Source organism: Schistocerca serialis, chromosome 1 (genome assembly GCF_023864345.2).
Source record: "Schistocerca serialis cubense isolate TAMUIC-IGC-003099 chromosome 1, iqSchSeri2.2, whole genome shotgun sequence".
NCBI lineage: Eukaryota > Metazoa > Arthropoda > Insecta > Orthoptera > Acrididae > Schistocerca > Schistocerca serialis.
Window position 1 is genome coordinate 398,742,869 of NC_064638.1, and position 14,080 is coordinate 398,756,948.

The 14,080-nt window shown below is 44.2% G+C and overlaps 1 protein-coding gene across 2 annotated transcripts in view; it reads left to right on the forward strand.

Moving 5' to 3' along the window:
* The window catches only part of LOC126471774 (protein similar), a 723,501-nt gene that overhangs the window by 341,682 nt on the left and 367,739 nt on the right, over positions 1–14,080 (forward strand). The gene's annotated exons all lie outside the window — the stretch shown is intronic.

Consider the following 14,080-nt stretch of genomic DNA (forward strand, 5'->3'; position numbering starts at 1 on the left):
ATCGTAAGTCGAATTCCGCCTGTTGAAGAAAAATGAAATCTTAACTTTTCGGAAAGAGCACCGCAGCGAAACTGGTAATCGGGAAAACTCTCAGTTTCATTGGGAACTTCTTCCTACGTTGTCATGTTACAAAAACGTTTCAGCAATTCTATCCAGATTGGTTAGCGTCCATAGATGTTGAGGGTAATCAGATATTCCACGTAGAGCTTAGAGGGGTCTCACAGACAAGCTTTGCGTCAACAGCTACTAGACAGGAAGACTCGTGATGCAACTTGTTAAGCCTGCGGCTCGCCAGCTGACCGGCGGCCGACAAGGCTGTTACACAAGCGCTGTGCTGCCGAGTTACGACCGGCGGCTCATGTTGCTTGATCGATGTAGTAGTGTGTGTGTGTGTGTGTGTGTGTGTGTGTGTGTGTGTGTGTGTGTGTGTGTGAGAGAGAGAGAGAGAGAGAGAGAGAGAGAGAGAAACAATAACTTTAGTTGGCGTTGTGACATAGGGAAATATTTCAATCTGACGATGAGAACAGCTGTTGACGTTACGATAGCGAAATACAAAGTTTTGTTTGCAGTTGCAGTCGCAACTACTGCCAGAATTGATTTAGGAATTTGCGCACGTACGCAATAGTGAAAAATGATGTTGGCTATGAGATGCTCTCCATCCCTGTGCCCAAACGATTTTAATGCTCTATGTTCAATACATCTTTAGGTTCACCGTGTGACCACGGACCCACGTGACTGCGTTGGGTTTGGTGCGCAGGAAATACACTTCATCTGGAAGAAGTAGATGCCGAGGTGCATTATGTTCCGGGGTCACTCGTAGAAAGTACGCCACAATTTGTCACACCAAGCGCCTCGTCCGAGTCTGGTACTCCGCATTCCTGTTCGCACTTTCAGATTTGTTTGCAAAACTTGGAGCGATTCACAAGAAAGTTTTCATAAATTTCGTTTAAAGTGCAACTAGGAGTGATTCAAAAAATGGCTCTGAGCACTATGGGACTTAACATCTGAGGTCATCAGTCCCCTGGAACTTAGAACTACTTAAACCTAACTAACCTAAGGACATCACACACGTCCATGTCAGAGGCAGGATTCGAACCTGCGACCGTAGCCGTCGCGCGGTTCCGGACTGAAGCGCCTAGAACCACTCGGTCACCGCGGCCGGCCAACTAGGAGTGAGTAGGAGAAAAAACTGTTAGCGTAATTTTGTGGCACATTATGAGTAAAGGATACGTCCATAATTCTTGCATTTCTTTTTTGCGCAAGATCTATTTTATTTAGTTAAGTTTATTTTTCCTTACAGGCAGGGAGAGAGAGAGAGAGAGAGAGAGAGAGAGAGAGAGAGAGAGAGAGAGAGAGAGAGTGTCTTAGGAGGTATAGCCTATTAATACTTCGTGAATACACATTGCCAGACTGTACTTTCTTATAGTTACAGTTTATCCGGAAGCTTGAACAAACCCTTTCTAAAGATCTACGCTGTCTCACGTCGACATCTGCGCTCTACCAGCCACCTTACGCTGTTGCCGCTACAATGGCGTCAGGTTGCGTGCTGCAAGATTTCTTTCCGCAGTTTTAAGTATAGACCCCGTAGTGCAATCAGGTCTCATTATCCACCATTTACGGGGTTACTCAGGCCCTGCGAGGTCAACTGAAAAGATGCTAGAATAAATAGGCAAGAACATTGGATCGCAAGCAACCGAAGTGTCGTCAAGTAGAGAGGCTTGTACCAGGTCATGAGCCACACATTTACGAGGATATATTACTATTCTTAAGTTCAGTGTGACCTCAGGCTTTCCCAACGTATGACGATCCTGAACTGTTTTCTTGGACAGAGTCTGGTGACGTCAAGGGGGCGCGATATTTCGCCTCATTGACTTCTTGTTGTCCTTAGGAAGTCGTAAAGGTCTTCTGACGATGGTAACAAGTCATCTTGATGAACTATCGCATTGTATGACCACAACACCCAGATGAATAAAACTAACTAAAATATTTCCGTTCTCCCCCCTCTCTCTCTAAACACACACACACACACACACACACACACACACACACACACACACACACACACACACACACACACAAACAAACCTGTTCTGAAATTTACATGCTAAGTGCAAAACACTTTCAACGCTTGCAGACGTGCAGTCAGTCAACTATTTTTTGTTAACTCTCAGCAGTTGTCGTACATCTTTCTTTTTAATCTTAATTTAAGACGTGCGTGGCCAGGCAGTAATGTAAAAAGATGCTTTAGGAGTACAGCAACTAAATTGAACCTAGGACTTCCAACAGGAAATTCCTCTTTTTGTCTATCTTTACTTTGTGACTCTGACAGCTCTTTTAATGTTCCGAGCATGTACTCTGAATATGAATATTTTCTAAATTTTCGCGTGTTGCACGGCACCCCTCAGCGTTACGCTTCATTCGTGTAATAAGATAGTGCTTGTGGTATTTGAATACTTTAGCTATAACATTGCTTTAGTGCCAGAAACGTTTATGTACCTGCCGCTTGGTGGTGTGATGAAGCCAATTATACCACAGATTTGATTCCGGCTCGTTATCCGTTCATTCATTGCCAGGGAAGTAAATGTTTCTTTAATAATTTATATTGTGTTTCATGTAGTCTTCAGCAGAATCAAATGGTTCAAATGGCTCTGAGCACTATGCGACTTAACTTCTGAGGTCATCAGTCGCCTAGAACTTAGAACTATTTAAACCTAACTAACCTAAGGACATCACACACATCCATGCCCGAGGCAGGATTCGAACCTGCGACCGTAGCGGTCGCTATCAGCAGAATTAGTAGATGATAAGTGTGATAGCAGGGATCCTGGTGGTGATTCATGGACGCCATAGTAGAATTAAAAATAATTCAGTCTCATATATGGGCAGAATTTCACAGGTACTTGCCAGAAAGCTATAATTTTGTAAATGTATACCCGTTTTCTACGCCAGAAGGAAGATAGACATGATGCTGTTAAATAGTTAAGATAAAAGCAAGCTTCGTCAGCGAAGTGATCTTTAATTATGTGATAGTTAATCCACTGTCCAATATTTTATTGGGGACAGTCAGCCACCATTTGGGTGGCTGATCGTTAGGCAGAATGGAGACTCTTTAATACTGCTATTGCCCTTTATGACTGAATGCACCGTATCATGCGCAGTATGATGATCTTCATACAGCGATGAAAATTGTGCACATCATGTTACTGGAAACGTTATAAATTAATGTGCATTAAGGCATTTAGAGTTTGGTTTTAATTGAAGAAACAGGATTTCACTCATTCCCCCCTCTCTGCCACCTGTTAAATTGAGTTTAACCAGCAACTTAATTTAGGCGTGTATGAGGAGACACTCAGACTGTGATCGTCTTTGTATTTTTGATTTAACTATATCACTCTTTTTTGTTTCACTTGCAGCAATTTAAGCTGCGCTGTTGGGTTCGTGTCAAACCACACCCTCGGAAATCGCGACAAAATCTAAAGAAAAAACAAAATATTTTTGACAAGCAAGAAAACAAATGACGTTGCTGCTAGTTTTGAGTTCACTCTGTCCTGTAATTAAGTTATCAGAATTTGTTGCCTGCAATGTGCAAGCACAACTGTAGCTTATCACTAACGTTGTTCCAAGTGGAACGTCGAAAAGGCCTAAAGGAAGTGAAAGAAACTTTAGAGCATCAAAAGTAAAAGAGCAACTGATACCAGTTCTAAATTATGCACGCAACTTACCCTTTCTGGTTATTTGTAAGGAAGACTTTAAACATCTGTTGAAAGGAAAGCATAGCGTGCTTCACAAATAAAAAGGGGCAAATAAAAGAGAGATGATAGGAAAAAGTAGAAGGCAACATCAAAACAGTAACATGACTAACGACTAAAAGAAATATTTTTCGACATGATCATTCTAACTGCCTCTAGAGACACAAAACGGCCCATAAAGTAATTCTCCTTGCTTCAAGTAGACACATGATTAGAAAATATCGAAAAGAATTGAAGACCCATTATTAGATGCCTCAGTCGTCATTGCTTAATTCCGTTGTGAGCGGAGTGTAGTCTGTCTGTCGGTGCAAAAGTCAACGTATTGCCGGAAAAAACGCCATTTGAGATGTGTTTGTAGAATAGAATCATCTGACACCGTGAGACAGCTAGACATGGAGTGCAATTTCGACAGTGGTGATTGTGTCTCAGAGTGACATTTGAAGGTCTTGTTTATGGCGCTGGTATACAGGTAACGCTCGCCTTAGGTCACTGCAGGGTTGATCAGGCGTAATCGATCCACAACAGGACCGATGTCAACATATTTTGATGTATATAATTATTTCATTTAAGAATGGGATATTTCTCATTTTTGTACCAAACTTAATTTTTTTATGAGTATGTTCATTTTCATACGATTAGAAATTAAAAATGCGAATTTTATTTTTATTAAAGTCTAATTACTAATCGTCAACATTTTTATTTTACAAAAAATGTAGTTTTAATAATCGTTAGTTACAAAAAATTATGGTTAAAAGTAAAAGAAGCTGAATCTAGGAAGAATCGAACGAGCAACTTCGAGATTGCCGGTCGCGGTGGCCGAGCGGTTCTAGGCGCTTCAGTCCGGAACCGCGCGACTGTTACGGTCTTAGGTTCCAATCCTGCCTCGGGCGCGGATGTGTGGGATGTCCTTAGGTTAGTTAGGTTTAAGTAGTTCTAAGTTCCAGGGGACTGATGACCTCAGATGTTAAGTCCCATAGTGCTCAGAGCCATTTGAACCATTTTTGAACTTTGAGATTACAAACCTAGAACGCTAGGCACTCAGCTACGAATGGCTGTGTTAAAAAGTTTGAAATTTTTTTGCGTAAAACCGCTTGTAACATACAAAGTCGGTTTTTTGGTGTGGTTGTGAGAAGTGCATCACTGCTTCAAGAAATTGATGACCGGGCACTGACCTTGAAATTCTATAAAAAGAAAATGGAAGAGGGCCAGTCTGTAGTGTTCTCTTCGTAGAGGTTAACGACTGAGTTATTGATCTTGAGATTGAAGCCCATTCTTACGTCCGTGTTTGCTTACAGGTGAAAGTGTTTCTCGATTGGTCCCGCCTTGAGCAAGCACAATTTTTCTTCTTTTGACCCAGACATGTGTCGCTGAAGTCAACACCATCATCAGTGGTTTTATTATTTTACTTCTATTAAACAACAGGGCTCTTTACTATCTGTACATATGGAAATCTCAGTTTTAACGAAATATTCAGGAATCTAATAACAGACAAAATTATGTACTTGCTAAGATATAAAATCTTTTTTCTGTTGTGACTGCGTTTCGTAAAAACTGAAATTTCCATGTGTACATGTAGTAAAGAGCAAATTTATTGTTCTTTAATAGAAATAAAATAGAAAACCCACATTCGGAAAGGGTTAGGGGAGTTAACTTGGTTTGAACGACAAAACGTGTTGGTATTGAGACGCTTTCTGTTAACGGAGCGTAAACAGAGAGAGCCAACCCTAGATCTACTATCTCCTGGTGTGGAGTTTACGTAGCTAAAGACTTTATTAGATCCGGTATTTTAGAGGTGGAGTGGGGAGGACAGTGGTTGCCGTTGAGCTGATGAGTTGAGATAACTGTAATGTCCCTCAAATAGAGAGTGAGCGAGATTTGAGGCTGGGAAAGGTGAAGCACCGCTCGGAGTTCCGGGAAATGCGACGCTGTAGGGCGGCCCACGGAATCGCTGCAGTTGTCTGCTGTGCCGTTATTGCACTTGCATCACAGCTAGCGGTACGCCGCTGTCGTTCTCCCGTGTTTGCCCGTTATGAGCTTACGAAAATAAAGTGCAGCTCTCCAGTGCGCGTACACGTACCTCCTCAATGGGGAGAATACTTTACGGGTCAGGGTGAAAAGTGTACATCGACGCTGAGAAAGCGCAACCTTTTCGACACAATCCCATTTTAGGTTAATGCACTTTGACCAACGTTATTCCACTGGGAAGATACCATCCCTAAAGTGTGAGCGTGGAAGCTCATTACATTCCTTTAATTGCGACAATAATCTTATGGGCCAAACGACTCCCCTAAGAGCGTCTTCCATTTCCTTTTGTCGAGCGCATTAGTTGTCCTTGAATCCTAACTGTGACATCCAGGATGTTGTTTTGCCACGTAATTTTGGATCTACCTCATACTTTCGTACCAACTGTTGTAAACTTCATTTGGTTTCGAAGCTCAATCAGCAGCCGCATCTTTGTGCCATCATCAGTGGGTGCTTTTCTTGTACTCTTCATAACGCAGTATATGTATTCTCTAAGACAAAAAAGGAGTTATGCAAATTGATCACAAACGGATATTCATATAACTATCGACGAAAAATGTAAAATTGTAAACTTTGGCGGCCAATGATTGAATGTAAGACGCTGCAGCGCAATTCCACGCGCTGCTGGCAAGATTAGTAAACAGGGAACATGTTGGCATGAAGTCTTTGCGAATTTCATTCCGTGTACTACGATGGACAGCGGAGTAACCGGCGAATCGCCCGACGCTTGAATAGGAGCGATGTCACCATTCGATGATGTCAGCAGGAATGGATGAACAATGGCCGAGCACAGCGTCTAGAAGGAAGCGGTCGATCTAGAAAGACGACAGAATGTAAGGACCGAGAAATCGTCAGAGAGGCTCTCAGAGCCCCCCGGACTCATCATTATCATCTCTCCGACCGGGGTGGCCGAGCGGTTCAAGGCGATACAATCTGGAACCGCGTGACCGCTACGGTCGCAGGTTCGGATCCTGCCTCGGACATGGATGTGTGTGATGTCATTAGGTTAGTTAGGTTGAAGTAGTTCTAAGTTCTAGGGGACTGGTGACCTCAGAAGTTAAGTCCCATAGTGCTCAGAGCCATTTGAAAACTGGTGCTTCATTGACCACAAGGAACATTAATAGGCGTCTCACAGACATCCATTGGCGACTTAAACACCAACAAGCTCATTTGCAGTGGTGTCGGGCACAATTCGGCCTAGTTACATTCACTGGAGTAGATATCTTCAGTGATGAGTCCCGCTTCGGAATGAGCCCGGATGACCAACTGAGACGTGTCTGGAGACGTCCTGGACAGCGGCGGTATACCAACCTGGCTGTCGCTCGCCAAACAATCTGAAAAGCAGAAGTGATGGTCTGGGATGCCTGTTCATTTCATAGTAGGACCCTTTTGGTTGTCATCTGCGGCACCCTTACAGCACATCTGTAAGTCGACGATATTCTACGCCCCGTTTTGTTGCCCTTCATGGCAAGCCATCCTGAGCTCACATTGCAGCGAGATAATGCCCGCCCGCACACGGCGAGAGTTTCTACTGCTTGTCTTCGTGTTTGCTAAACCCTACCTTGGCCAGCAAAGTCGTCGGATCTCTCCCCAGTTGAGAAAATTTGGGGCATTATGGGCAGGGACCTCCAACCAGCTCTTGATTTTGACGATCTCACATATCAGTTGAACATAATTCGACACGAAATCCTTCAGGGGGATATCTAACAACTCTGTCAATCAATGGCAAGCCGAATAAGTGCTTGCATAAGGGCCAGAGGTGGACCAACGCATTATTGACTTGTTCGATTTCTGAAGCTCTTTCTTTTGAATAAGTCATCCAGTTTTTTCAGAAATTGTGATCTTTTTTGTCTGCACATTTACGGTGCGTGTCCAAGGGAACTTCGCATCGTAATCAGAATAACACAGGCACACCAATATCGCATTTACCTGCCGACACCGGGAAAGCGACTTTAAGTTAAAATGTCTTCAAATGTTTCAAATGGCTCTGAGTACTATGGGACTTAACATCTGAGGTCATGTCCCATAGAACTTAGAAGTACTTAAACCTAACTAATCTAAGGACATCACACACATCCATGCCCGAGGCAGTATTCGAACCTGCGACCACAACAGTCGCACGGTTCCAAACTGAAGCGCCTAGAACCGCTCGGTCACACGGCCAGCTAAAATGTCTTCCTTGTAGAGGAATATACGTAATGAAATTACGAGTGCAGCTTGTAGACACATGGTTGACGAGGATGGAATTTTGGGTCTGGTCATGAGTCGTGCCCGGATAGCCTAATGGTAAGGCACTGAGTCCCTGTCCGGCACAAATTTTCACTGTCGTCATTCCACTATAAAACTGATGGTTGTCCATATTCGCAACTGCGAATACGTTTCCTGTATTTCGCAACGGCTATAGTCGCCACAGTGCCTGTTCCTTCGGACACGCATGCATGTTAGAAGGAACATTGCATTGTGTTTCTGAACAACACAGGTACAGCAATATCGGAAATACACTCCTGGAAATGGAAAAAAGAACACATTGACACCGGTGTGTCAGACCCACCATACTTGCTCCGAACACTGCGAGAGGTCTGTACAAGCAATGATCACACGCACGGCACAGCGGACACACCAGGAACCGCGGTGTTGGCCGTCGAATGGCGCTAGCTGCGCAGCATTTGTGCACCGCCGCCGTCAGTGTCAGCCAGTTTGCCGTGGCATACGGAGCTCCATCGCAGTCTTTAACACTGGTAGCATGCCGCGACAGCGTGGACGTGAACCGTATGTGCAGTTGACGGACTTTGAGCGAGGGCGTATAGTGGGCATGCGGGAGGCCGGGTGGACGTACCGCCGAATTGCTCAACACGTGGGGCGTGAGGTCTCCACAGTACATCGATGTTGTCGCCAGTGGTCGGCGGAAGGTGCACGTGCCCGTCGACCTGGGACCGGACCGCAGCGACGCACGGATGCACGCCAAGACCGTAGGATCCTACGCAGTGCCGTAGGGGACCGCACCGCCACTTCCCAGCAAATTAGGGACACTGTTGCTCCTGGGGTATCGGCGAGGTCCATTCGCAACCGACCTCGTCTCCATGAAGCTGGGCTACGGTCCCGCACACCGTTAGGCCGTCTTCCGCTCACGCCCCAACATCGTGCAGCCCGCCTCCAGTGGTGTCGCGACAGGCGTAAATGGAGGGACGAATGGAGACGTGTCGTCTTCAGCGATGAGAGTCGCTTCTGCCTTGGTGCCAATGATGGTCGTATGCGTGTTTGGCGCCGTGCAGGTGAGCGCCACAATCAGGACTGCATACGACCGAGGCACACAGGGCCAACACCCGGCATCATGGTGTGGGGAGCGATCTCCTACACTGGCCGTACACCACTGGTGATCGTCGAGGGGACACTGAATAGTGCACGGTACATCCAAACCGTCATTGAACCCATCGTTCTACCATTCCTAGACCGGCAAGGGAACTTGCTGTTCCAACAGGACAATGCACGTCCGCATGTATCCCGTGCCACCCAACGTGCTCTAGAAGGTGTAAGTCAACTACCCTGGCCAGCAAGATCTCCGGATCTGTCCCCCATTGAGCATGTTTGGGACTGGATGAAGCGTCGTCTCACGCGGTCTGCACGTCCAGCACGAACGCTGGTCCAACTGAGGCGCCAGGTGGAAATGGCATGGCAAGCCGTTCCACAGGACTACATCCAGCATCACTACGATCGTCTCCATGGGAGAATAGCAGCCTGCATTGCTGCGAAAGGTGGATATACACTGTACTAGTGCCGACATTGTGCATGCTCTGTTGCCTGTGTCTATGTGCCTGTGGTTCTGTCAGTGTGATCATGTGATGTATCTGACCCCAGGAATGTGTCAATAAAGTTTCCCCTTCCTGGGACAATGAATTCACGGTGTTCTTATTTCAATTTCCAGGAGTGTATTTCGTACTTTTCCAGCCTTCCACCGTGTGCGGAAATTAATCCGTATGTTTTTAATAAAATATTAATAAAAATTCAATGAATAAGCAAGAGCTGGTCTTACGTAAAATAACAGATTAGGATCAAATGTACACCTCTGCCCCCTTTTTAAAATTTATCTACCGTAGTGGAAGAGGATGAGTATCGACTCCGTCTTTAGAAAGAAGCGTACGTAAAAGCGGTATATAGTCGCCATTGTGTTGAAATGCAAAATCAAGACGATTTATTTAAAATGCATTAAAACTTATTAAATTAGAAGATGTGCTGTTGTAAAAGATTAAAAATGTTATTTAATGATCGGGCGCCGTATATTCAAGCGTTGTTGTGTGTGTCCTGTAGAAGACTAGAAAGAAAAGGTATATGAAATATTGCTATTATTATTTTACAAATGATACTCATCTCATTTAATGTTCTGATGCTAATCCTCTCTCTACCATGTGGTATATTTCAAAAGATCTGCCCCACGTTCAATTGCTTTTCGTAGGGCGCACGGATCGTAGTTTATAGTATTTCACGCTAGCAGGGTTTGATCTTATAGAGTGAATTCGAGATGACAGTCTAGTGGTATACAGTCTTAGATAAAATGAGACAAAAGTGACGGGACAAACCGCCATTTACGTGGCGTAACAGACACGACAAGCGTGCTGGTAATAGATCTGCAAAGAAGCACGGGCGTTTGCGGTCTCTGGTGCTTCCAAGCAGCCGGATGGGATAATAGATGCAGCTGGCGTGCTTGAATTGCAGACAGGCTGGATGCAGATGTAGGCGTGGTTAGCCAAGCGGACTTAGGGATGCCGGTGACTGCGGCCGGACGACAGGGCAGTGCGTGAGACGCGAGCTGATGGCGCGGCACCGCGCTGACGCCGGCAGTTTCCTTGAACAGCGGATGCCCGGCTGGGCCTTCCCTAAACCGAGCCGCCGTCCGCTGCCTGCCAAAGGAGCTGCAGGTGGCGAAGGACGCGCCGCGGCGCCTGCGCCCTGCGCCTCGTCTCTCAGTGCCGGCACACAAGTCTGGTTCCATCCAAGAGCAGTCTAGCAAACTGAACGCGGCGTGTCATTCTGAACGAGGGAAGTCCTAAAACGTAGAAGTAACACTGGGTGTGCCCCGAGGGAGTGTTGTGCGACCATTGCTTACACAATACATACAGGGTGCCCCAAGACGGAATTTGAGGTAAAAAGTTCATACGCGCATATGCCGTATTACGAATCGTTTCCTGGATAGAACGCATTTAATGTACCGGGTGATCAAAAAGTCAGTATAAATTTGAAAACTGAATAAATCACGGAATAATATAGATAGAGAGATACAAATTGACACACATGCTTGGAATGACATGTGGTTTTATTAGAACCAAAAAAATACAAACGTTCAAGAAATGTACGGCAGATGGCGCTTCATCTGATCAGAATAGCAATAATTAGCATAACAAAGTAAGAGAAAGCAAAGATGATGTTCTTTACAGGAAATGCTCAATATGTCCACCACCATTCCTCAACAATAGCTGTAGTCGAGGAATAATGTTGTGAACAGCACTGTAAAGCATGTCCGGAGCTATTGTGAGGCATTGGCGTCGGATGTTGTTTTTCAGCATCCCTAGAGATGTCGGTCGAGCACGATACACTTGCGACTTCAGGTAACCCCAAAGCCAATAATCGCACGGACTGAGGTCTGGGGACCTGGGAGGCCAAGCATGACGAAAGTGGCGGCTGAGCACACGATCATCACCAAACGACGCGCGCAAGGGATCTTTCACGCGTCTCGCAGTACTTTTTTTTTTTTTTTTTTTGTTCTAATAAAACCTCACGTCATTCCAAGCATGTGTGTCAATTTTTACCTCTCTATCTACATTATTCCGTGGTTGATTATGTTTTCAAATTTATACTGACTTTTTGATCACCTGGTACATCTATTTTTAAGCTAGTGGCACGCACGTATGTGTCTTAACCAATTCACTGGATTGCTCATAGTTGTACACTTAACTGGCCAACAACGCAATTGGTTTTTGTTTATGGGATCGGATGAAGTCTTAAGTGTACAAACGAAACGTGAATATGCTAGATCAACCGCTTGGGAGCATCGTGGACGCTGCCATCCACATTAGGGAACGTGCAGAGGCACTCAGACAATTATCATCTGTTCTCCCAAGAATGAACAAATGAATTGAAGTGGGTGATGGGATATTCAAACAGTTATTGTGAAGTGTACAACAGGTGTAAACTGACGCATACGATAGTACTTAAAGGTGAATGTGTTAAAATTAGTATTTTTCAATTGGTACTTTCTACAACACAGGTTGTAATGTTTACTACCTCTTGGCACATGTGAACCTGACGCATCGAATAATAAAGAAAATTTAAAAAAAAAGATGTACAGGGTGGGGCAAATAGAAATGGCCCGGACGAATGAATTCGACTGGACGTGAATGTATGCATATTATCACACCCCGTGACGCGTGGATGTAATGTAGCATACTGTTCTGTGTGTTAATTGATCGGATTTAACATCCCATCGACATCTTCTACACTGTTGCAATTCATTTGGACAGTGATGCTACGAAATATACATAAAAATAACTATTTACTAATTCGAAACACCGTCCTACCTAAAACGATTCTAATACACTGCTGGCTATTAAAATTGCAATACGAGGAATGATAGTAAATAATAAAATTTTACTCATTGTATGTGTATAGTATATTTCGTCGTTCTGCTAAAAGTATCAGTCTGATGGAATCTCAAACATAATACGCTCCACTTTCTAACCCGTCAGCAATACAAAAACGTTCCAGGAACATTTCGACGAAAGAGTTCTTGGCTGCATGAAGGTCAGAACTGTTTATGCTCAAGAGTTTCCTCGCCATTCAACGGCCACCGACCATCGAATTCACAATGCTAAACATCTATGCTGTAAAATATCAACAATTTACACTGTATGATTACTTCTGAATATTTCTGTTCTTCTCCTCCTTGGATACGTTTTGTCGGGTCTCTCCCTTTGCTGGAATATACGCGTGAATACTTTCACTATTTTGTTTGACTAAACTGACTAGTTGTCAACTTAATTTATTAGCCTTTAAGTGTAGTGCTGTCACTGGAATACAAATACGATGTGCTTTGCTAATTTCTCTAAGGTAGCATTTGCTACTCAATGTATTTCATTATTTTAAACGTTGAATAGGAGTGATGACAGATCTAATGCCTAGGCCGCAGGGGATGGGCAATCTTTGGTGGCGTGCGGACCTGTTTCACGTACTTAATTAAGCTCGCGGGCCGGCTCGTCACATGTCGCGACACCAGCGGCTTCTAGCGAATAAAACCAGAACTATAGTGTCTGTTGATTGGATCACTCACCGATATGAATGGCACCCCTTTCCCGACACGTCACGCCAACAGATGATGCCTGGAAACACGCGTTTTAGAGAGTGAATTTACTTTATGTTTACCCTATATTCAGATGTTTAATTTATCTGTGCTTCGTGAATTTTGTTTCTTAATGAATTAATTACGTGGCCCGGTGGGCCGGACTGAAACAATCGCGGGCTGGTTACCCAACCGTCGCCTAGGGGAATGTTTCATCGGTAACTTTAACTTCTGCCATCTTTCAACCGATATTAGGTCTTGCTGGCCCCTAGTTAGAAGATGATTTACATTTTTAGGTCTTGCTGGCCCCTAGTTAGAAGATGATTTACATTTTAACGTCTGATCGACTACTTGGCAATGTGGCATGGTGTAGTGCTGAAGGATGTGAGAACGAATCGGCCATTGCTGTGTTAAATGAAGTATATTAATGGATTTCTTCAAAGTATGTTGTGCTACACGTAGCTGTCGTATTTTCTCGTAGCGTCCCATTTGAAAACCAAAACCTCTAGTCTGGTGGTTTCCCTTGCAATTTGTAATTCCTGTGCGCGAATTTTCGTGAAGTAATGGAGCTCGAACTGCAAAGCCTGTAGACTACCACCCCACTTTGTTGCTGCGCTACCACCCCACAAACCACCCCACTTTGTTGCTGCTTATCAGGAAATTTAGTCTGTATCAAACACTGTTAATAGAATGTCAAAGTAATTCTGTGGTACGAACTTCCAATCCATAGATCTTACTTTATCGTGGTCCGACGGGCTATACATTTTATGAGACTCAAAAGTCTAGGTCGTTGGTTAGTTTCCATTTGGTCAGTCTTCTACCTGTATTGTTTTATGATTTTTCTATCATTGACTCCTAAACTGATATTATGTAGTTATTCTAGTTTTTCTGACTTCTGTATCTCACAACGTCATGGCTATAGTTTCAGTTCTTGTGTGTTCATAAAACTCGGTTTTCAAACTTATTGTTTATTATTTTCACA